The 25574-nt window shown below is 38.8% G+C and overlaps 1 protein-coding gene across 1 annotated transcript in view; it reads left to right on the top strand.

Moving 5' to 3' along the window:
• The window catches only part of MAN1A2 (mannosidase alpha class 1A member 2), a 130189-nt gene that overhangs the window by 3730 nt on the left and 100885 nt on the right, over positions 1-25574 (top strand). The window lies entirely within an intron of this gene.

The raw sequence follows: 25574 nt of genomic DNA, 5'->3' as shown, positions 1-25574 counted from the left end.
TTTTGAAGACACATCTTGCCAAACAAACTTGTGTAACACTCAAAATTTGTTACTTGATTTTAGATAACTGTAATTTTCCCCAAACTTCTGCATCTCTTGCAACACAAAGGTACTTAAGGTGTTTCTTACTACCCAGTTACTTTTCAAGTATCTGTGGTGTTTCATTCTTCAGTACCAGATCTAAAAGATAGCTCTGGAAGTAAACCAAAACATTCTTATAGCTTCTTTGCATCTGATGCAAATGAGTTAGAATGCAAATGCCCTGTAATCTCCTTGATTTCTCAGATTTTTTAAAAAATAAGATTATCTGCAATATGTAAATTGAGAAGACTTGTTTCTTTAATGATCTGTCAAAGCAGCTGCTCTCTGTGTTACTTGACAAAAGCTAAGGCCGTTTCTGTGGTGAAAGTGTGTTAATCTTAGAGGCAACGAATAATGTAATTTTATGAGCTAATAGCTACTTTGTAGCAGCACTTGGACTGCTGTTGGGCAAACAGTTCAATCCTTCAGAATTTGTGAAGATGTATCTTCAGCTGCTGAATTCCTGTGTATCACTTCAACTCAAAATTTCTGTCTGTGCTTGGAAAAAAAACCTCTCCAACCCTCAAGTCATCAGGTTGACAGCAGCTGCTGCTAATACATGTGCCCACCTCAATGGCCTTGGCCTCTGTGTGGCAGTGGGTATAGATCACTTTAAATCATGCTTTTGACTCTGTTTCTGGAATGCTGAGGATTACTGACTGCTGTGTTATGCAAAGGTGGAAGCTCTGCAGTCTGATAGGATGAGTTGTGGGTCAGCAGATGTATGGCAATAGCCTAAAAGTGCTCTTTCTTCTGTTGCTCAGTATGTGGCTGTCTCTACTCTTAGGAGGTGAAAGTAACAAAAATTATTCTGAGGTGCTTTTGGTCTTAATTTCTTCTTCTAATTTCTGCAGTTTTTAAAAAAAGAAACAAGAAAAGCTTAATATGCGGATTTTGAATCCCTTTATCTTCTCTCATCTATATTACTTAGTTAGCTATAGTAAAAGTGGGCAGAGGAGATAATTTAGCTTTTATTACTCAGTGGGATCAGTGTCTTCTGTCATCCTCTGCCATGCCATCGAGTATAAAAGTGCATAAAACTCTTTGCTCTTCCTTTCCAACGTTTCTTGAGGCACAATTCATTAATGAAATTAAGAGTACTTGCTATTGTGATTCAGGAAACCTGTTTTTTCCCCCTGAAAAATCAGGAGCCACTCTAGTGTCTGCACCCCAGCTCCTATTCCATTCAATTTTTCAGTGGATGAGATTGAGCCTTTCTTTGGAGCAGGCTCCCCACAGCCTCTCTGAAATGTGGGCACTGATTTTAAGCTGAGATGCTTGATCTAGAAGCAAGGATTTTCTGGAGTGCCACTTTCAGGAAATGCAAGTCCTCGTGGTGACATCTCTGGAGCCAGTGAGGGCAGGATAGTGAGTTCCAAGTCAGGTTCAGAAACCTCTCACATGTCTAGGGTGAAGTTGAGGTGTAACTGCATGGTGTCATCTTCAGCTGCTGAAGCTTCTGCAAAGAGCACTGACCCTCTTTATTTGAAGACTTTTCTTAGCTAGACTTTTTAGTAGCCACATGTTATTCTTTTCTCTGGAGCCTGTGTTGAGAAGAGACTTGAGAGATGATGCTGGTCCTTGAAGAATTATGGGAGTTTGGTGTCTTCTGGAGTGCCCACATTATAACCTTAAACATAATTGGGATTTTTCCTGAAGTTGCACTGGACAGTGGGAGAGGTGCCCTCTTGGATTATTTCTAAGGTTCTGCTGAAATTAGTGCTTTATGTTCTAGGCTGAGAAATGCTTTCAGCTTTGAAATACAAAATGCAAATTTTAGACCATCTGTTTAGATGTCCTCCCTCCTCCCCCCCCAATCTGCTGAGCAGCCTACATCATATGTAGAGTGCTGCTTTCTTCGTGTTCTCTCGCTGTACTCCAGTTAGTCAAAGTATTTCCTGTATTATGAAAGAGAGGAGTTGAGTGCTGGTATTCTCCAATTCTTACCCTTTCCAGTAAAAAAAAAAAAAAGTTTGAACTTGTTGGTTTTCTGCATGATCTACACTTTGTCGACATGATGGGAAACAATCAGGCGTGGGAAAACTGCAGAAAGCCTGCTGGCTGGATTTATGCCAGCTAGTGGGTGGAAGGCAGTAGCAATTTGGTTCATTTGGAGTTTTGTAGATTAAAATCTCAGAAGAACTTTAGCATAAATGTGGGTTGCTTGATGATGGTAGCAGTGCAGGCAATAGTAAGCAGTATGGCTAGTTGTGGGCATACAGCACTACAAGAGTTCCCCCATCTTCTGATCCTTTCAGTTTCCTGTAGTAAATACAAACATCTCGATCGTACTGGGCTAGTTCTGAATGATGGGTTTTTTCTTCCTTACAGCAAATATTACCAAACTTGTAATTAGTTTTACATCCATGTGTGGTATGTGTACATGTTTTCATAACATTTGAAATGAGGCTGAATATGGGCAAAGAGGACAAAATTTGTAATGCCCTTCTTCTTATGACCATCCCTAAGAAGCCTGTAAAATTCTAAACATGGTCAGTGCTTTTATTCCACCATCCTTCACTTTTAATTACTCCAGCTCTCAGTGTTGAGAAAAGTCTGGTCTCATGGGTAGGCAGTTGTTTCTCACAGTAGTTATTCAGGCTAACAGAGTAGGAACTTGGGGACACATGTTTGGGTATAGCTTATGGGATTTGTTCTTTTCCCTTCATTTTCAGCTCAAGTGAGTGCTGTCATCTGTCTTAATTCAGTAACTGGATCATCACTTTTTTACTGAATTAAGAGTTCTGTTGCAAGTAAACTGTGGCCAATAAGCCAGTAAGAGGCAAGAAAGGGAAAAAATAAATGCCTTTTTCCTGCCACCTCAAACCTTGAAATAAAAATTCTGAGTGCTCCAAATGTCCTGTATGCCTGTAACTTGTTTCATTTAGATTGAATACATGTGTTCATGGGGGGAAAGATAGGGAAAAGTTGTGGTGACTAAGTTCTTGTCATATGTTTGCTCATAAAATTTGTAGGCTTTTGATTCCTTTTGTCTTTTTGTTGTCTAATGTAGTGCCCAGTATAGAGCAAATTATGTAACTTCATCTATTCACTGAAGGATGTAGAGGTTCTGTGTTATTTTTCAGCTCTACAAATACTTAATAATAAATAGTAAGGGAGATAACTTTCCCTGGTAACTTCCATTCCTTCCACTCTTGTTTTTTAGAGTACCTAACCAGGTACACTAGCATTTCTAAAATTTAAAAAGAAAAAAAAAAGCTGAGAAGATAGGTTAAGAAGCAACCTGTAATATTCTTTTGTTATCTACAGACTAGTTTTGAAAGGTCTTTTTAGCCTTGGCTTGGAAGCCAACAAGCTTTATGTGGACATGCTGTGGACACATTCTAGCTCTCACTGATCCTTTGCTGTTCTCTATTCCCTCCTTTTCCCAGTCAATCAGCAGCAAAGGGTGACCTGTTAGAATTACATTTCTCTATCTTGTGTGTCCTGGTGCTGAGGGAAAGACCTTAATTGGGAGCTGTGCTGAAGGAAGGATCACGGAGCCCAAGAGTAGCTTGAGATACTTCTGCTGCTGCTTGTCAGTCTGCACAAGTGTAATTTTGAGCCAGCCACAGCATGAGTCTTCTGTTCTTCACTGATTGTTAGAGAAGGGTGGTTGGAAATGAATGCTGTGGTAAGGAAAACCTGGGTTTTGTGGCATAGCAGTAGCAATGGGATGTGTTTACTGAAGTAGCAGAAAACATTGGGACAGAAGGCTAAAGGTCATTCATGTTTGAAATACAGGGGTGTGTTAGTTCTGTTTCTCAGAGGATTTATTTGCCCAAACATTGAATCATATTTGTCATTCTGTCTTGCTGCCTTTGTTCTTTTAAATATTCTTATGATGCACACCTATGAACTGGATTACCTTGCATATTGTATTCAGCATCAGTTTGGTTAATGTTTGATGTGCTCTGTTACTTGTTAGTTAACTCTTAACCCACCAGAGGATTTTGGAAGTGCTTCCCCATCTCCTTGCAGCAGCACTGCCATTGCAGCTTCCAGTGGCCAGCTAGTTATTTTCTGTGGTTCTATTTGAGAGAGCAAGTTTGAGGTTTTCACTAGGCTTAACATTATGTAATCTGATCAGTATGGCATGAGCAAAATTACAGTTTTAAGGGAGTGACGGAAGTATTTTCTTGCTATATAAAGCTCTAAGAGCTCCTCAATGAGATTACTTTGTGTCTGTTAACACCAGCATGCAGAAGTGTCAACTTTCACATAACTTTGTTTGGTTTGGAAGGTATCTGAAAGAACATCAATTTTTAATTCCCCTTCCTAAAGCAGGGACACCTTCCACTAGACCAGATTGCTCAAAGCCCCACACAGCCTGGCCCTGAACACTTCCAGGCATGGGGTATTCACAGGTTTTCTGGACAGCTCATTCCACTGCCTCATCACCCTCACTGTAAAGAATTTCTTCCTAACATCTTATCTAAACCTGTTTCAGTTTAAGGCCATTCTCCCATATTCTGTCTCTACACGCCCGTGTAAAAAGTCCCTTTCCAGCTTTCTTGTAGGACTCCTTTTGGTACTGGAAGGCTGGTAGTAGGTCTCCATGGAGCTCACTCCAGGCTGAATCGACCCCACCTCTCTCAGCCTGTCTTCATAAAGAGCTGCTCCAGCTTTTTCTGTATGCTAGTACCCATTTGGAAGTTATTTGCATGATGACATTTATCTCTGCTGAGTTTTAGCACTGTTCGCAGGTCAGCAAGTCATCTGAAGCTTGCACCAACAAGCTGTGTAAGTATTTTCTCAGTAATTTGTTATCATATCTCTCTGTGACCTGCTGACATGTTTTAAGGCTGAAGTGTACCATCAGGCCACTTAAGAGCAGGTTACCATCAGTGGTAAATCAAACTAATCCAATTTGCTTTTTATTGGATCAACCTGAATGTACTTACAAAGGGTGAGAAAAACATACCGTTTGTGGGAGCAGTATATCCCTTAAATCCTTCAGTGGGAATCACATCTTCTTGCTTTGATTGTCCTGCTGGATAAACAAACCTATTGGTGGTGAATATACTGCGTTGTATTCCTGGTTTAGGTTTGTTAGCAAGTAAGAATAGCTTACAGCCATGTGCTGTTTCCTCAGCAGATTTTTCTGGGTGTGTTGCTATCTTTACCAGTGTATTGCATTTGGAGGGCTATTTACTGTTTTCCCAATGCAAGTTAGAAGATCTGCTTTTGCTCCAAAATTCTTGCATCCTTTCTGCAGTATATTTACAGAATCATAATCCAGAGCTGACTTTCTGGACCACAAACTTCCTGTTTGTTTTCGTTCCTTTTATGAAATAAAATTTACTGTGCACTTTAAAAATAAAAATTGAAAGAAGACCTACCACTCTCTTGGGTTGTTTGAGGTGACAGTACAGTAGTGGGAAAGATGCTTAGAGAAGAGGGAGGTTATTTTCCTGGTTAAGATACAATATTTCTCCCCCCCTCCTTTTTTTTTTTTTTTCTCCTCACAGAAAGAAAGTGTTTTGTCTTGAAAAAATGATACCATGAAGTAGCTTGACTTAGAACTGTGTTTCTAGTGACCTTTTAAATCTCTTAATCAGTTTTATCTTGGAAACACTGATGACTATTTAATTCTAAACTTAATAATTGCAGATGATGCAAGCATGTGTCTGTTTTTCCAGTACTGTAATCACACATCCTTAGTTTCCTAAAGGCATCTGTTCTGTTGTTACTGGCTTCTATTTGAGTGGAAAGAGTTCTCTAAGTGATTAAGTAACACATGTAGTGAATTCTGAATTGCAATGCACAGTGTTCTGGAGAAGAAAATATTGCAGAGGTGTAAGAGGCTCTCTGCATTCTGGAGTTCTGATGCTATAAGGAGTATAATGGAAATTCAGATTTTTAATTTGTGAATAAATCTGCCTTCTACAGACAGTGGAATCTATGACAATTAAAATTTTAATTGGTCTGTAATACAGACATTTTCCAATAAGCAGAAAAAAATCAGAACCAATGGGAAATAATGCAAGCAATTGAACAAAACTTTAACTTCAGTTTTATCACTGTCTTTCACATGATTTTAACTGGTTGTTACTGTGAACTGTTCTGATTTAGATACTTAAAAACAGTCAAGCTGGATCTGCTAATTGTTACACTTGTTAAATTGCTCCAGATCTGTGCAGTGAAAAGTTCAAAAAGCTTCACCATTACACCTGTTTTTATGTGAAATGAGTTACTTTTTCAAATTCCAGATGCTGGAAGGGAACTTAACTGCTCTTCAGTAGCTGTCACACTGATAACTAAGAATTTTTTTAGTTTTGTATCATGTCTGGGAGCTTTGTCATTTTGAGGGTCTGATAGCTATGGAAGGATACCAAGGTATCTGTGTGTGTAATATTTATAAATTGCCCAGTGAGGTGGATAATCAGTTGTCACTGCTATCATTTCAGTACTTGAATGTGAAACTTCAAAGCCAATGGCTAAGGAGATGACTGCTACTGTATTGGCAGTTTTTATGAAAACTTCTGTATGAACTTGGTTCAGTATTTATCTGAACACAATGATCAGAAATGATTCAGAGTTGTGTTGGTAACCAAAGGAAGCTCTTTTGTGAAAATAAGACCAAAATCCCCTCAAACACCTACCCAAAGGCAAGCAATAAACCCTGCCATCACTCCATCATTCTTGGTATTCCTTAATGTGAAAAAGATTCCAGGTTCTTTTCCACCAGTGTTTTTTTGTTGGTCTTTCTGACTAGCCTTTACTTAGCCCCATGTTGGCATTGCAGTGTTTGGCAGCTGCTTGGTGGCCAGACTAGGCAATGGGAACAGTTTATTGACTCACTAAGCCAGGAGCCTAATGGTAACTTTGTTCTTGTGTGTGTTGGTGAAACAATGGAATTTTTGTGATTGTGTTATAAACACTCCATGTGAACCCCAGGTCCTTAGTTTCATCCAGGTTTTATACATCTGTGGTCTTTTGATATGTTTGTTTTGATTTCCATAAATCACTTGAGCACTAATTTTATTCAGATGGATTTGCTGTTGCAGTTATGCATCGTCGTTTGCTTGACACCCTGTCTCCCCTCTTCAGACATAATTTTCTCAGAATAGCATCTGGCCATCACACTACAGTGGGACTAGATCATCCAATCTACTGCTATTACAAAGAAAAATGAGGCTTGACATATTCGTGTCAATTTGGCAAAATGCCTGAATCATTATGCTCAATGAAATATGTGACATTTCAAGTGGGAATGTAACCTGCAGGAGCTCTTGCTGGAGAAACTTGAGGCAGTGCAAGGAAAATGCCACCCTTACTTGGGCCAGGAGGTTCAGATACTGACACAAGCCATCTGATCAGTACCCATCACAGGATTGTGATTTAGTCCATTAAGATATTTAATTTCGTTAAAAATTTTTCAATCTCTAGAATTTGGTGGTGGTGATGATCCTGGGAAAATTTAAAGAACCTTTTGAGTTTAAAAGGAAAAAAAAAAAATCCAAGGAAAAATCTATGGAACTTCCTTTCGTACAGTAACAAGTTAACCAACTAGCAACTAGCCCAAACTCCAAAGCAGTGTGTGTAACTTTTCAGTCAGTTGTAATTGCTTGCTGTTCTTTGGTTCTGTAACAAATTTGTTTTGAACCTTCATGGATTCATAGTGTGGAATTTTTAGGAAAAAAGCAGCCTGTGTAATATTGCCTAGTGTTTTACTAACTAGAAAATATATGGAAGCATAAAAAAATTTAGGTACTCCTTAAATATGATACTTAAGAAATTAATTTTTCTATATCTGAATTCTTTTAAGAAGAAAAAATTCCTGGAGCCTGTACAGACTGTAAGTAGAGTTCTTCCAAGCTGTCTTGAAAAAATTGCCTAAAACTCCATCAGCCATAATCTTGCTCTTTCTAGCTTTAAAGTGTATTCAGTAATGCTTAAAATAGAATGTCTTTTGAGATTTAGAAACTCTTATATTTACATCAAACTGTTCAAACACATTTGTGGCAGATGGTTTTTGGTTTTGTATTTTATTTTCAGTTTCTGCTCTACCTTTCCTTATTATAAAATTGTTCACTTATTTTTAGTAATTTGACCCTACTGCTTTTAGTTCAGTGCTCAACAGTTGAAATAAAACAGTGCAGTGAAGTGGCAAGGGCTTATGCAGTGGCTCTCTAGTCCAGAACTTCTCAAATAGGAGCATCATCTTCTATGCTCTCTAGAGATGGAAAAGCTGGGAAGGGAGGAAAGGATAGGAAGAGTTGGATTGAAGTGTAACCCAGAAATTTTTCTTGTATTCCTTTATACCAATGTCATGGGGTGACTTTATGATGCTGAATTGTATCCCCATTCATCTGTTTAGCCTAGAAATAAGTTTTGCACCTTTAAACTAGATCTGAGAGTGAAGAGAGGGAGAAGGGGAAGCAGTGGAATGTCTGAGGTGGCTGTATTCAAAAACAAAGGGATGAGAGCTTCAGCCAGCTCTCTTATGGATGGTATTGTCTGCAGCATGCACAGCAGGAGAGGGCTATCCTTTGCTTTTAGTTAGTTTTTTTGCTAGCTGAGGCAGAGGAGTTCCCCAGACTGGCTTTTCTTTTTCTTGGAACTGATGAGCCTTGCTTTGGACCAAAAACCCAGAAAAACAATGGCTATAGCCCACCGGTGCCCGGGACACAGCGTTTTCCAGCATGGGAGGGACAGATCAAAGACTGAGCAAGCTGGGCCACACCCCACAAAAAAGACTCTCTTCATTTGCCATCTCTTCAGAAAAACGAGAAGTTCCATTGTTTAATATTATTCATTTTTCCATGTTTTGAGTACTTTGCTAGTTAAACAGGTTTTTTTCCCACTTTTCTCAGTGGAATTTTTTTTTCTCCTGAACTGGGTGAGGGAGGGGCTGCTTGAATTTGCTTTCTAGAGGGACCCCTTTGGAGGTTTGCTCCCTAAATTTGCCTTAAACCAGGACAGCTATGCTGTTTTTCACATCACAACCTTTGCCCCAGCCTTCTTCCTACAAAGGCTTGGTGTGGTCCTGAAATGTGTTATGGTTATGGATAGGTAATACTGCCTCTTTTAACCTGTTGATAATGACTGAACTTTAACCTCTGAAAAGAAAAAATTAATAAAAGTCTCCATAAAACTAAAGAAATCCTCAAGAAAAGAAGTTACATTAGGCTATGACACCAGTCTTAAATACCAAGTTTTGTGTTATTTATTTTGCCCCATACCTTCTTTCTGGAATCCAAAATGGTGACTGATGGTGACATAATATTTATTGGAGATGGAATAAAACTTTCAATTCTTAGTCTGAGTACTTAATTTTGCAGTGTCTTTAGGATTGGAAAGAACTTCCAGCTAATATTATCTTCCATGCAGGACAATGGCTGCAAGGACATGACCTTTTGCCAGACCATTAGTCTTGAGAAATAGAGTCTGTCTTTAAAATTCCCATGGGTGAGTGTTCGGCATCTTCTACCATGCACGGAGGTTCTTCAAGCAGGAGATACACAGCAATTATTTACTGGCTCATGCAGAGAGCCTAGCCAGTTAGGCAATTTACTGTGGATTAATGTGCTTACCAGCTCAAGGAGTCCCTGCTGGCCTGGAAGGTACAAGGTAGGAAAATACCAGCCTCCTTTGATCTTGAAGTGGATTGATTCTTGATCTTGCTGAGTCAACATGTTCCAGCTCCACTTTTTTTCTCAGCTTTTATGCCTCTTTTATTCAATATTTTTCTCTTGAATTAAGTTAGTGTCTCATCAGTTATACTCTTTTTCTTAGCTTTTGTGGCTTACAGTGATGAGAGAATCCTCTTATAAGGTAACAGTTTATTTTTGGAGGAGCTCAGCCCAAGCTCACAGTGGATTTTTGGGTAGTAAAAGAGTACAATTCTTGGTTTGGTGATCTTGGGACTGCATGCTTGTTTACTCTGGACCAGTGTATTTGAAACTATTAGATTGGAACTCAAAATAAACATGACTGTTGCCTACAGCCAGTGAAGTGAAGGAAAGGGTTGTGGGTCTTTTTCCATTTCCAAAACTTGCATTAGTCAAATTGACAGTGTTATCCTGCTTGAGTAATCTCTTTCTTAATTATGTGCTGTTATAGCGTGGATGTATTTGTTAGTGAAATGAACTATTTTTCATGAATGAGGTAAGAACATTGCCATAATAATTTTAAGTAATGAAACAGATTTTAATTTAATCTTGAAGGAGTCAAATATGTAACTACAACTATCCATGAACTGCACTTTGTTGTTGGGAGTTCAGGAAGTTCTGTGTGGTAGTGGAGGAAGAAGGAATTAGACTTTACATGCCGGATGCATGTTATTTTATTCTGCAAATGAACAGAGGAAGACAACGCTGTGTACTATGTACTGTTTCTAAAGCTTTCTGAAAAACCTGAGATTCTGTTGTTGAACACAATTCAAAGATCAAATTGTTGAGACATTTTATACCCCCAGCCTCCCATTGTTCTAGATTCATGTTTTGGGCTGTGGTACTTCTGTGTGTTTTCTGGTTTGGTCAAGAGTAGTTTGTGTCCAGCTCATCTGCTGCTGCATACATTTAAAGCCTGTATATGCAGCTTGTAAAACATGTTAGTATTAAAAGTATTTCACTGATACTGGAAATAGCACTGATAGATTTAAATCAGCATTTCATTGCATTAGCTTAATCTGTTAATATTATGATAGGCTTGTGAAAACCACACGTGGTAGTTCGAAGTGTACATACTGCTGAAACATTGCTCATTTGCTGTATTTTGTTTCCCTTCTTGTGTCCTGACAATATTTTGATTGTAGATACACATGAACAAAGATTTGCTCAGCAATTCCCAAAGAATGCCAAGTCATCTTTGGTGAAATTATTTGTAATGTGTTAAGAGTAATTTACGCATCATAGTTTCTTCTCTTGTGCTTTTTCTTTTTGCATTCTGTGGTGTTTACTGTCACGATGCTACCTACCATCCTTACCTTGTTTATGGGTCAATGATTCCTTAGACTACATCCTGGATTTTGCTAGCTGAGATGGCTGTCAACAGTTTTAGTCATTTGGGAAGACATTTCAATTGGGAAGGTATCTTTTGCGGAGTGAAGCTTATCATTCATATTTTGTGCAGTTTGCTCATGGAATGGAGCAAATGAACAAACTCCTGCATAATTTGTGGCAACGATATTCTTTATCTATATTCTTGGAAGATATTTGGAAGCTATTTGGATGTGATCTTGGGCAACCACCTCTAGGTGACCCTGTTTGAGCAGTGGGGTTGGATCAGATGACCTCCAGAGACCCCTTTCCCCCTCAACCTTTCTGTCATTCTGTGACAAGGACTGCATTCTCATCTGACATGCAAATACCTTCTTTTCCATATTTATAGATGTACTGAGTAGTCTGAGCCTTACATTGCTAGGTTTTTTTGGATGGGGAGTTACTAGTGTTGCTTTTCTGGCCTTTTTGAAAAGGAAAAAAACCAACATCCACTTATCTGTCTCCTGAATCAAAATTGCGTATTTTATTAGCAGTGGGGATTATTGTCATGTGGAAACTTATTAAAAGCACCTGGAAGGCTAAATAATTTGTCATATAGTTGTCTCTTATCCTCTGCTTTACTGACAAGATTAAAGAACTTTGGGAGTAATGAGATAGAATTTTGCTCTGTGGAAACAGCGCAGATTAGACCGTACGCCATGATTTCCAGGTATTTTGTTGCTCTATCTTTAGTTACTGTTTTGGTTGATTTGCTAAGTGGAGAGGTATAAAGCTTTGGTGTTCTTTTCTTCTGACTAGTCCCAGCAGTGCTGAATGTGAGAAGAACTTACATTTCTGTTTTAGTTAATGCAGCATACTGTTGAGTATATCCACACTGCAGCCTATGCCATTTTATATGAAAACCTTCTGAATCACAGTGTATGTACTATATATGTGTGTGTGTGTGTGTATGTATTTCCACCCTGAAACAAGGACAACTGTGTTTAACAGCAGAACATTGCCTGCAGCTCCTGTTCTGTCAGAGCTTTTCTCACGACATGTCACATAATACCTTCTGGAAACTATTGATATTCAGAGACTGAGTTCAAACTAAATTTTTGGGGTTTTTTTGTTACTGTTGCTGCCCTGTAATTTATCCAGTTTCTGCAGAGCAGGGCTACATTTTAAACTGCTGCCACGTTGAAGGAAGGGAGTGATCCTGCCAATCTTGCACTGCAAGGCTCTGTGTCTTTCAGACAAATCCAGTGCTGCTGCTGTGCCACAGCAAGGCAAATTGAGTAGCACTGATGCTGTGTGAGCCAGGAGGGTTGTGCATAGTGGTGTCCTGGTGGCAAGAGGAACAAGTCAGGAAAAATTGTTCTAGGCCTGTGTTTGGACAGAGCTGCCCACCCCTAATAGTGTTGATTCCCCATTGCAAAGAGCTTGTCTCCCTTTCCTATGGGAGATCCCAGGATAGTCCCCTCCTCTTTCTCTGCAACCTCTGCCATACAACATTTCAGTGCAGGGCTTGTGGCACCATACATGTTGAGTGCTATTCTGATTTTAAACACATTGATAGAGAGGTGTCAATTTACCATATAGACATACGGTAACAATTATTGGTACAGGAGGAAGAGAAATCTGAGCAATGTGTGTGAACTTCCAATCAGATATTTAAAGCAGTGTTGCTTTTGGGATGTGCAAGGCAGCTTTGGCTGGGTGATTAAAATAGCATTATGGAAATGTGGTAGCTTGAGTTGACAGAACATCTGTGTGAGGGTAGTCACTTCCTTAGAGCTCTGTAGGACCTGCCAGAGGGTTTCCCATGCAGAGAAGCCTGGTACCATCTGCTTACCTGAAAGTTTGCCATCTCTGAGTCTGCATTATATGCCACTTGCTACTTTTACTTTGTAACAGCCATTTTCACTTTGTGGTTTTTTTTTGCTATTTATTTAGTATTTGAACAATTAAGAACTTTCAGACTAAGACCATACTAATATCATGGCTATTGCTTTAAATTGCTAACTTTCTCCAGCTGTTTTCCTTCTGTTGGTGAGTGCTTTGGTGCTTACTCTTGGAGATCATGCTACCAAGGAGACTCAGAGTGTAAAAGGAGGGAGCTGTCTTATTTACTGTGATACCCCTACAGACATCAGGAAGAGGATATTCCTTCAGTAATATACTTCTCATTTTCCAAGTAGAGGGGGTGTGAAAAGGGAAGGAAGTACCTGATTAGGAATGGGAACCTGGAGGGGAGGGGTGAGATTGAGCCAGAGCTTGCAGAGGACCTTGGTGGTGGTGAGGAGCAGCAGTTTATTTGAAAGCTGGAGCTGGAAACTGCACTTGGAGCAAAATAGATGGGTGTAGGATAACTCTGAAATACTGCTTTTTGGTTTCCTTCCCTTTTTCCCTAAGTAGAAAAAGATTATTGTTGTCTCAGGTGTAAGAAGAGGCAGGCATTGGCTGTGTGAGATATCAGAGACTAATCAGAGGCCTTGGGGAGAGGAGACATTTGGTGGAAGTTGATAGTTAGGAAGGCAGAAATAAAATTTAAGATGGTAGGAAGTGACTCTTGCTGATGGAAGAAGCAGTATCAGTGGGGTAGAGTAGAGTAGAGGAAACCATGTAGCTGAGCGATGGAATAGATAGAAGTGATAGTAGGGAATGGCCATGGATAGTAGTGGTTAATGGCCACGTGAATTTATGTGCAGAAAACACGCTACTTGTACCTTGGGCTTTAGTTTAACACCCCTGAACATGCAGGTCTAAACACTTTGGAGCTCATTTCCTGTTCTGCTGTGTCCCCAGACATTTAATCTTGACTATATTCTAGCCTCAACATCAGTGTTTGGGCAGTCGGCCAGTTAGGAGACCTGATTTGGCCTGAAATGATCCATAATTTTTCAGCTGGCTCAGCTCACCACTGCCTGAATGGCTTGTTGCCCAGTCTCCTGAGTGCCAGCATAAGGAGTAAGGGAGCTTGCTTTTACAGGACCACTAAAAGAGAAAAGAATGATTTGTACAGAGATGGTGACCAGTGTAAGGAATATAGGGTTGTAACATCCTTTATCCATAAACCACTATTTCAGCTGTTAGAGTTGATCATTCTAGTAATGCTGCAGTCACACACAATCAGTCTTTAACCTACTAAATCAGCAGCATGTATGGACATCCAAGCATCCCTACGTGCCACTTCTTGTTTCTGCAGAAGTGCTAGTTTTGTAGCACTGTAGCACATTGTCACTGGCTGTGACAATGCCAGGGAAGCTGTATTCTGGGCTTTATCTGGCTGGTGGTCAGCAGAGGGGACCCATGCTGATGGTGTGCAACTCTTATTTACCCAGGGATATCTTCTTACCACACAGGTTAGCTTCTCAATCTCAGGTGTGCAGTGAAGGCAGTATTGTTACTTCTGCAGCTGGAAGCAGGGCCTGCAGATGGGTCCCCTCTCAGTTTGTCAGAGAAGAGCTTCCCAAAGATTAACCTGCCAAGGCTTGTGCATGCACTGGTGTTCTGTGCTGTAGGTGCTGTTTCAGTTGTCCAGTTATCATTTATCTCACCATGTTTTTATCCAATAGTCCTCAGTTTCCAGCAGATCCTTGCTGTATTGCTGTTGGGACATTTCACTTGTCAGTAGCTAGGTATTAATCAGCTTAAATATAATGTGCAACTGTAATTGGAGTCTCTTTTTTTTTTTTTTTGCTGTGAGCTGAGATGTGTGAAACCCTGTCAAGGTATTTTCTCTTCCTCTGTTGTTTACATAGATAGAGAATGACAGCCTCCTGCTACTAGCTCAGATGGTGGATTCTCTTAATGACAAAAAGCTCCAGGATTTCTGTTTTGAAACACAAGAATATTTAAATGATTGTCATAATTTTCAGTGATTGCTGCTTCTTAATTTTCTTTAAAAACACACCCTTATCCCTAACTGCAATTCTATATGACAAACGTCTTTTGTCAGCCTATTTTCTGTGGTCTCAGGTTCTGTTCTTAAGGCTGCTTACTTGATGCTTCTAGAAGTCAGTAAGATATTGCTGCTCACAGTTGCTGTCTAACTTTTCCTGGCTGTTATTTGAAACTAAAGGAAGTTTTCAAACCCTGTTCTTAATAAAATAAAAAACCAGGGGGTTGATAGAGGTGTTGGCTTGTTAACTATGTTGCTTGAAAAGTTTTCTTAGTCTGTGTTATGATTTGCTTGGTCTTTTATCCAAAACATCAGTAGACCAGGAGTTTTCTTCTTTCTACTCTTCATCCTGGAATAATACATTTAGTGTGGGTGTTTTTGGACAAATTCTTTTCAAGTATGTCCCCTCTTGTTCCTTCATTTTAGAACAAGCTTATAATGCCTGTGTAGAATGTCACAGAAGCATCTGTCCTACCACATGTGGAGAATGAGGCTGTCCTGTTCTATTAAGTATTTAGAGCATTTGTATTAAGCGCTTCTCATTGCAAGGAATTAATGCAGCTTTCACTGTGATAATCTTACATAGTGGTTGCAGCAAGCTTTTGATACCTGCTGAATGAAAGTTTTCAAGCTCTAACTTTATGAGGGTAACAGGCAAAATCCTGCTTCTCTTTTGCTTGAAGATTCTCATATATTGCTGTTTCTGTATGTCAGGTGAAATGTTCAAAAACTCTTCCTAGCTTATGAGGCAGACAAATATTCTTCTCTTATTGGGCTGACCAATCTGAACAAAGGCATGTGCACATCAATAGATGTGCTAAAAATTCCTTTGCTTTAACATGTGCATGTGCAGAAACTAAATTTTTCAACTGGCTAAAGCTCCAACTCAGAACTTCAGTTTCTGGAGGCTATTATTTGGGTCCTTTCCATTACTCCTGAAGATTTTTTGGCATGACTTCAGAAACTTTTTTTCTTCTGATAGTATCATGTGTAAAAGGAGAGATTTATAATTCTGGGGTCAAGGAAAATCAGAAAAGGAGGGAGTGCAAGGTACTGTGTATAACACACATGTATTATTGTAGTTCCTTTGTTGTCACTTTGTTCTTGTGTTTGTCCCCATATCCTCCCAAAATTGCTGTACAAATCTGAGGTTTTGAACCCAGCATCCTGTCTTGGCACAACTCTTAGGCAATGTGGGTGGTAGAGAGGGCGAAGGAGTAGCAAGTCAGTACTGTAGTGTTGAACATGTAGAACAAGCTTCTGTGGAGTATGCACTGAAACAGTTGCTGCTGGTGTACAAAATGGAACCCATGATTCATTTTCCTTGGGTAAAAAATATTTAGGAATTGTGTTTCTGAAAAGTCAAAAGCTTCTCACTCCCAAGAATATTAAAATATGTAGAATAGCAGTTGCACATGCAACTTGTGGGTCTGCATGTGCTTGAAAGAGTGAAAATTAAGGTGTAGCAGAAACCAGTGATATTCTTGGGGTTTAGGTGTTTGAATTTATTGTTTTTAATCTAAAATTAGCTAAGTCTAGCTAATTTTAGATTAAAACCAATAATTTTTCAGCTGGCTCAGCTCACCACTGCCTTGAATGGCTTGTTTCCCAGTCTCCTGAGTGCCAGCATAAGGAGTAAGGGAGCTTGCTTTTACAGGACCACTAAAAGAGAAAAGAAGTCTAAGTCTAGCTAATTTTAGGATTCTGTTTAATGTTGGGTAGCTAAGTTAGCAACCTTTTCCCTGAAAATTCTTTTATTAAAGCAGCTTTGTTTATTATAGTGAAAAACTTGAGTTTACAAATACTCAGTTTTGTATGGAATAAAGAAAAATAGGTAATGCTTGTGAAGATTGTAACGTGGTGACCTCTGCAAAAGATGAGCTTTGAGTGATATGGAAAATGCAGTAAAGCTTCAGACTCTACAGCAACTTTTGTGATGTATGCCAACTTACAGAATGTACCACTCTTATTTTCCTTTATGTCTTGTGTTGCTGGGTTTAAATATTTGGGTTTTTTTTTCCTGTTGGAAACTTAGTTTTGGGCAATAGTAGTAGACTAGAAATAATATTTAAGAGCTTAATGCTGTATGTGGGAGTTCTCTGGTTCCTTTTAGTTCTGCTTGAGCATATGCTTCAGTATCTGATCTGTGCCATCAACATCAGTGGGACTGCCTTGTCCTATATGTAAATGTGCTTATTTATAAAAATTCCTTCTTTAATAGGAAGCAGAGATGATGCATTGGTCTTGCATGAGAACTCAGTTCATTACTTCCTCAGTGTCACACGACCAGCTGTGTATTGTTCTGCCTTCATCAAACTGCTCTTTGTGCTGATAAATAATACAGTATGCAAGGTGGTGGTCCATGCTGTCTTAGACTTGACTGTAGCGAGTAGAGTGTAAATACATTGCTACATACATAATTAAATTTCTGTAACAGCAGTGTTTCCAGTGACTTAGAGTCATTTGTAGTAGAAAATACTGTGGTTTGACATTGTTAATTGTAATGGGCTTCTGAAATTAATCCTGAATTAAAATAATCCTGCTGGTTTTTGGTGGATTGAAACCCACATCAAAATAAACCTTACATTTCCAAATGGAGAATTCTTAACTTTTTATCCTACCCAATTCTCTTGTTTGGTATTGATTTCTTTTCCTGTTTATTACTCCCCTAGTCTATATGTATTTTTCTCTCCCATTTCTTATAAAGTTCTTTCATCTTTATTGTTTTTAAAAAAATAAAGTCTGTCTCATTTGGGTGCTAGTTGGAAAGGAAGATCTAATGCTCCAGTCAGTATGGTGCTAGGACACAGGAAGCTATTTAAAACAGTTTTACACAGGACAACGTACCACCATTCTTCTCATTCAGTTTTCTTGAGGAAACAGGAAGAGATCCTAAATTTCCTGAACTTTTAGTAGAATTTTCAGAGTCCTTTTGTAGGCATAAGATTGATTAATAAAAGATATATTTACCCCTCTATATTAGCATTTTAAGTGCTTGGACCAGATTTAAGACCTTGTTCTGCAGATGCTTAATATTCTGCACAGAAGTAATTAGTTGCAGATGTTATCTCAAGCTCCTTTAATCATCAAAAAACTGAAATAATGCCTGTTTTTGATTGTGTTAGTGCATTGAGGCAAATGTGGTTGTATTCTATTTTACAGTGGAGGAGCAGAAGAGATACAAAAGAGATGTGTTTGATAGGGCTGTAGTGATTGAAAACTCCACATTGTTGAACTCTGTGCAACTACTGCTTTTTCTAATGAAGTGGTTTTGTACCTGAATGACATTAAGACAGTAAAAACTAAATGAGTTTGCTTATATCTAGTTGAAAATGTGTAATTTTGTTAGCTCACCACTAGTGAATGTTGCATTAATTGCTGTTGGGGTCTTAAAAAGTATTATTTTTCTTCCTGAAATAGTTGATCTGATTCTTCTGAAAATCTGTTTCAGCTGATACTGTAACTGCAAAACAAAGAAGTTTCATGTAAACTTTAAATGTTTACAGTCTCTAGTGACCCTTCTTAGCATTGACAAATGCCTGGCTGCTCATGTAAGTGCAAGTGTAGGAGTGTTTGTAGAAAACAGCTACTTTTCTTCCCTAGTAAAACTTGAGCTGACTGTACCAGCAGTGCTTCCTGAGCTTGGCACCCCTGTCCTTTTTAAGTTGTTTTTTCAGATTACATGGCTGCTGTAGACAGAGGTGAGGAACAAATGCCTTTGCTAATGGTCACACCACTTGACAGATTCTCAAAATAAGTTTTACCAATTCTGTTCATGTAAATATTCATAACATAGGAAGCAAATAATTCCCAAAGGATGATCCCTTACCTTCATATCTTTTTTTCCTTCTTCCTTCAAAGGCTATACATGTTCCACATTTGATAGTGTTAGCTGTACTATTTTGGTCTTAACTGGAAGGTATGTTTTTTTCTTTTTATTATGGTTGTAAAAAAACCCTATGAGTTGTCTTTTATGTTAACATTCTTAATTAATAAATTATTAGCATATGAAGATTCATGAAGGTCCTGGCTATGTTCCAAAATACTATACAAGATACCAAGGAATATTCAGTGTTTTTTCATTTTGTAGAGGACTTCATGCATAAGGGATGTGCTTCAACTCTGCACTCCCTTCTGCAAGTTCTGTGTGCCCATTCAATCTCTGTTTTTGAAATTCTTTCTAAATATATTTCCCCCAGGATTTTGCTTGTCCTCGTTCTAGGGCTGTTTCCAAGGCCCATACCTAAATTGGAGGACAAAGGAAAACAATTAGGTAGAGACAGTAAAGGAGTAACAAGCACAAGGCCTCTAATGACTAGCATAGAAATCTGTGAGTTTAACATACTGGATTTCTGGAAATAGACATATTTTTTGGGTGTTTCTAAAAAAATGCATATAATGAATTACAGTTGCAGGGGAAAAAAATAGAGAAAGGCCGTCTAAGGATGTCAGTAGTTAAGTGGCTTGTCTTCCTGGTGGAATTGCTGGGTGAAAGAAGCACAATCAAATTCTGAGGGCTTCTAATGATATGGGTTAAGAAAGACTGAATTTAGAATTCTTGGCAACTAAGCAGATAAATTAGATGTAGTCAGGTTCTAGAAAATGGGAAGAATGCCCAGACACTGGCAATCTGGACAATGGCAAAGTTTCCACTGCTAAGCAAAAGATATGGAAGGAAGATTAAAAGTTAAGTTAGTTTATTTGCCTTGAAGGTGACACCCAGCTACTACAAAGAAATGTCAGGGGCTAAGGTTTTGGTTTAAACACAAGATCAGATCTGAAACTGGATCTGTGAGCTTCCGTCATGGAGATGAGAAGTCTTGAGGGCAGTGAATGAGGGTGGCTAAAAGCCCAGATTCTTGGTCTGAGATTTGGGCTACAAACAAGATCAATTATAGGGGCATCATTTCTTGCAGAGGGGTGGAAGGAAATTTTATTTGGAGAAGGTCTGCATAGACTTTGTGGGAGTATTTAGGATTCAAGGAGAGTGCCTGTGTCAGTGAATTCTCTCTTCTCCCTAGCATTGTCCAAACAAGTTGAATGATTACAGTGCGGAGGACTGGCATCCAGAGTGGTGGCCATGCCCTTGTTGAAGACCAAGGAAGGAAGCTAGTGAAGCCTAAATTGGTGCAAATAATAGTAAAGGAAGATAGGAAGCAGGAAGATGAAGGAGGTCAGGAGGAAGTGTCACAGTGAGAGGAAGAAAAGCTAAAACTGGATGGAAAGGGATAGGAGTTGAATAAGATTTTGTCTCATCTTCCTTCTGTTTGAGGAACAGTGCTCATGTCATATGCAAATCTAACCACTTGCTAGAAAAAGATTTTACTGTCATCTTTGTCTAAAAAACCACTCAAGGCATCTGTTTTTTGGGGTAATTTTCTGGGCAGTAAATCACAGAATCAGAGAGTATCTTGAGTTGGAAAGGACCCAGAAGGATCTTGGAGTTCACTCCTGGTACTGAGGGAACAATCTCAAGAGACACCATGTGCCCGAGAATGTTGTGAGAATGCTCCTGGAACTCTATCAGGCTCAGTTCTGTGACCACTTCTCTGGGGAACTGTTCCAGTGCCCAGCCACCCTCTGGGTGAAGAACCTTTTCTAATGTCCAACCCAAATCTCTCCTAACACAGCTTCAGGCCATTTCCTCAGGTCCTGTCAGTGGTCACCACAGAGAAGAGATCAGTGCCTGCCCCTCCTCTTCCCTTTATGAGGAAGTTGCAGCCTGCAATGAGCTCTCTCCTCAGTCTCCTCCTCTCCAGGCTGAACAGACCAAGTGACCTCAGCTGCTCCTCACAAGGCTTCACCTCCAGACTGTTCACCATCAGAGGATGGCTCTCCCTTGCACACTCTCTAATAACTCAGTGTCTTTCTTGTAGCACCCAAAAGTGCCCCAGCACTCGATGTGAGACTGCCCCAGTGCAGAGCAGAGCAGGACAATGCCCTCCCTTGCCCTGCTGGTTATGCTGTGCCTGATGCAATGTTGGCCTTTCTGGCTGCCAGGGCACTGGTGACTCAGATTCAACTTAGCATTGACCAGGAATCCCAGATTCCTTTCCAGAGGTTTTCTGTATATGAAAAAGTTGTTCATCGGTAGTTTTTCAAAGTGTATTAGATATGTTCTCTTCTGATGTCATAATGAACTGTTATTAACTCCCTTGGGGAAGAAGGGTTGAAATGGGGGATATTCTGCATTTCAGCATTTCATTCCCAGGCCACCACATAGATGCACAGGTAACTGTATAGTGTGTGATATAACACATGTAGGTATTGGTGTTTTAAGTAAAACAGTGAGCAGGTAGGATGCTTGCAGATAACTAAAAACGCATAATGTTCTTAAAGTAGTTTAGAACATTGACAAAGGACAGTTTGACTTAGTAGTTTTTTTTTTTAAATAACAAAAACTTTTTCCTACTAAGTTATCATCTATTTACTCTGCCTATGCTAGAGTTTTAGGCTGTGTCCATCTGCAAGGTTGTTTTAAACAAAGGTGAAAATGTATTTAGAAACAGTGTTTTGAGGATGAAACATTCAGTTGAAAACATGAATAAGATTCTTCTTAGTCTGTTTGGAAAATCTTTATAACCAATACTTTGACAGCATTTTTGATACACCAAAGTTACCTCCATGCCTGTAGGATTAATTTATTTTCCAATAAAAATATTCCTTTCTAACCAGTGATCTCTGACTCTGTTCATTACCTGAAGAAAAGAAATTCAGTCTAATAAATAACAACCTTCACTTGCCTTGAAAGAGAAAATTCTTGCTAAGTAACAGCCTCCCTGTTAATGGTGGAGCTTCCCTCTTCATCTGTCACAGACACATACAGCTCTGGTACTCCTTCATGAGTCTACTTCTGATGTCTCAGAGCAGCCCAGCAAATTGGGAGAAGGTGGTAACTTGCAGGATGATCATGATGAAAACCAAACATTAGAACAAATAATCAGGCCTCTTTTTCTGTATGTGCTTGACACTAATACAGCCATCCATACAGTAAGGGTGATCCAGCAAGAGCAAAACCCAGCACAACTGCTCTGTTCTTTCAGTTCTTCCTCTTTCAGACTCCAGTCATGTGAGGGGCAGTAGATGTATCTCCATGCCTCATGTATGCCATGAATGTATATTGACCATATATTCACTGAGAGAAAGTAGTGGAGTTGTCATAGGTGGGGATATTATAAACTGTGTATGCTGAAAGACTGAAGTAAAGTCTTGTAGTTAGTGTGTGAAATGCTTCTTAGGTGCTGACTCTCAAACTATTTTGTTTTAATTAGTGCCTGTTTTATTTCATTGTCTCTGAAAGTAGCCTCTGGTTAAAGGTCAGGTGTGGCCAAAGGGTAAAAGTTCACGATTTCCACACAAGAGGTTATTTATGAATGATAGGCTTACACAAATATTTGTGTCCTGTGACAGTTGTCTATCCATCTGCTGAAAATCCAAATGATAATAAACTGTGTGTCCTTTCTGTATAGTAAGCCAGTGGCCTACTTTTTAGTGGCAAGAACAGTTGCTGGTGCCCTGCTTGCTTTTCTTGACTCTGTTCTAATTTTCATTTCTCTTTTTAAAATCTTGAATCTCACAAAGAAATTTGAACAAATTTTTAGAGGGTTTTTTTTTCAGTTTGCTTTCTAAAGAGCCTGTTGTGTCACAGCAGATAGGAAAGACTTTTGTTAAAAGTCATTGTCTTGACAAGTGAGGCTTGGGAGCTGTTCAGAAGGCTTGCTACTGTGTGCATAATTAAAGCACATTAAGTTCCAGTTGGTGATTTGGGTGTCAAGTGTTATAATTTGTGGTCTTCTCTGATATTTAGGCAGCTCGTGGACACTTTGAAAGCATACAGTGTTCCTGCATAGGCAGCTGCAATAGCTCATGGCAGTGATTGTTTAAAGAACTTGCACCTGTTTCTAGTTTCAGATTCTTAGATCTATTTATGGTTCTTCTTGGCAAAAACATTCTAATCACTGGTTATTTTAATAACATTGGTTGTTTTAAAGTAGCTACTGCTGTAGTTTCATGGTACTTGAACATCTCTTGAGACACTTGAATAAGATTAGGGATGTCTAGAAGTAAGTAGCTTTCTCTTAGATAAGGTTTTGAAGATTTGCTCAAAATACTTTAAATTTTAAGAGTTTACTTATGTTGCTTGGAAGCTGGGGTGGGATACGGAAACAGTTTGACGGGTTTTGGTATACGTGTTTATGCTGGGATTTTCTCCAATCTTATATTTTTAGATTGATCCTTCTGAGGTCTCTGAGTATTTTAATATAGTGCTCTCTGCATGTATTAAATTGTTGCTTACGCCTTCCTCTGCTGGCCAGGAAGCTTGGTGACTTGAGGGGGTGTCAGCTGCTCACACATAATCAGTCTTCTCATTCTCTTAACTTTATTCTGTATTTTCACTGAATTCTTGTTGCTTAAGAGCCCAGATGAAATATGTAGTATTGTTATTTAGGGGTGTGATTTTTCTTCTATCAGGGTCTTACACTTGAATACATTTAAAAATATGTCTTCAGCTGGCATGTAGAATATGAGGTGTCAGGTAGCTCATGCTGTCCATCATTGGTAATTGCACAGAGAATATATGTCTGCAGAAGAAGCTCTTGTGCTATCTCCTGTAAACTCCCTCAAATACCTGTTGACCTTTCTCTTCATCTTACTGTTTGTTTATCTCAAAATGTCACTTCCTGGAAGAAAGGCTTTGAGCTGATCATAAAGTTAGCATTGGGATTTTTCATCTCTATTGAGTCTGTTTATTTTCTTCTGAGTGACTGAAGGAAATCAGACTGTGCCATTCAAACTTTCTTAATGGCTCTAATTGGATTATCGTGCTCTAGAAATGAACAGCTTTTGTATGTTTATACAGTGGTTCCTGCAGTGTAGACAGATGTGAGTTCAAAACTTGTTTGCCAATTTATGGCTGTTTCATGCACTTTGAATCTAGAAACAGATGAAGTTTGTAGAGTGATGGTGCTTGTATTATGGTTGTTGCATGCCACACCTGGAACTGAAAAGTTAAAAAAAAGGTAAAAGCAAAATCTTCCTGGCACTTGATATTGATGGTGCAAAGTTAAGGTGCGCAAAGCACAACGGCAGTGACTCATTTCAGTGAATCAGACTCACTGTAACTACTCAAACTTCATAATTCTTTTTCACACAGGGGGATTGTATTTAGGCACTTCCAAGTTAACCATGTGTTTTACCAAACATATTTCTATTTATCAATAAAGTAATTAGGTTAATGTAAATATACCTTGACCAGCTTTTTATTAAGGTCTGAGATACACTGTTACCTTTTCCCTCATAAAAATGCAGTTATTTCAATGATGGTTGATCCTTTGCAAAAAGAATTTCAGTACCTATCAGCAAAATATTAGTGAATTTAGTCAGAGAGTAAATACTGTCACTTGCCTAAAGATACTGAATTTTGAATATGGGAAATGTACCTGCAAAATACATTATTCCCACACTGAAATATTTTGACTCTTAACCGTTCAGTAACATTTCAGATTTCTCATTCTCTGTCAAGCACCTCTTTGGCTCCTTTACTGTCTCTTGGGGAGAGCATGCCTGTGGGACTGATGTCTTGTTCTGGCGACGTCATTCTCATTTTCTCTATTTGCATCTTACGCAGAGCCCTCTGCTAGCCTTGGAAAAGCTTTCCAGAGCTTCAGATCTTCCAAGTGGTAGAAATTTTTTCTGATTTTGTTATTGCTATTTGAGCATGATATTGCTGCCACGACAGAGTGTGAGTAGCTTTTGCAGGAATACAAGGAAGTTTTTTTCTCATATAAGTGGGTCACAGTAGAAGTAAAAGTTATCCTAAATGGTATTACTTGTTTTCTCTTTTTAGAATAGTGTTTTGCTGCTTTGGAAGTTTTTTCTTTGCTTCTCAGTTAAGGGAGAGAGGCACTGATACCATTAGACAGTATTAATGATCTTGGATTTCCTCAGTCAAATTGAGGAGCTCAGTCCTTTGTTTTTTTATTGTTTGGAAGAAATATGGATGTGGTGTGAATCATTGAGAAAAGTGGCTGAAGAACTTCAGTTTGAAAGCGTTTCCATCAGTGCATCTATTAAAATGTTGCTTTGTATTCCTAGTACTGATATATTGAAGGTAATAATGCTGCTATAATTTATTTTAAATGCAAACCTAATAGCACTTTGGAAAAATGTAAGAGCTAATAAAGTGCTCTGTGTAACAATGCATTTTTTTTACCTAATGCTTGTTTTAAAATGCCTACAACTTTTTTTGGCTTACATTAGTCATTGAGCAATTCTGTTTTTTAAAGAAGCTTGTAAAGGTGGTGCTATATTGAGAATCTGATGTATGTCTTTCTGATGCCTTGAAATATTTTAGGACTGGAATGGGCCATTTTTGTCTGTTGTTAGAATAACCTCTTTAAGCCAAGCTTTAGAACTCTTCATTCTATGTGCAAATCTTAAAACCTTGACTGATCATTAAAGATCACACTGTAAGATACTGAGTAAAATCAAGATGATGTTGGTCTTGTTGAAAGTGAATTTCAAAATAATGTTTTACTAAAAGCTCTTATGTGCCTAAATGGCTTTATAATTAATTCTGCTTTTAGTACTGATGGTTTAAGGACTTTACTGATTGGAACCATGAGTTGTGAATTGAAGGGAAAACGTGCTGTGGTGGGGGT

This window comes from Molothrus aeneus, chromosome 2, assembly GCF_037042795.1.
Source record: "Molothrus aeneus isolate 106 chromosome 2, BPBGC_Maene_1.0, whole genome shotgun sequence".
Taxonomy (NCBI): domain Eukaryota; kingdom Metazoa; phylum Chordata; class Aves; order Passeriformes; family Icteridae; genus Molothrus; species Molothrus aeneus.
The sequence above is the reverse complement of the archived record's forward strand: the minus strand, read 5'-3'. Positions and strand labels throughout refer to the sequence as shown.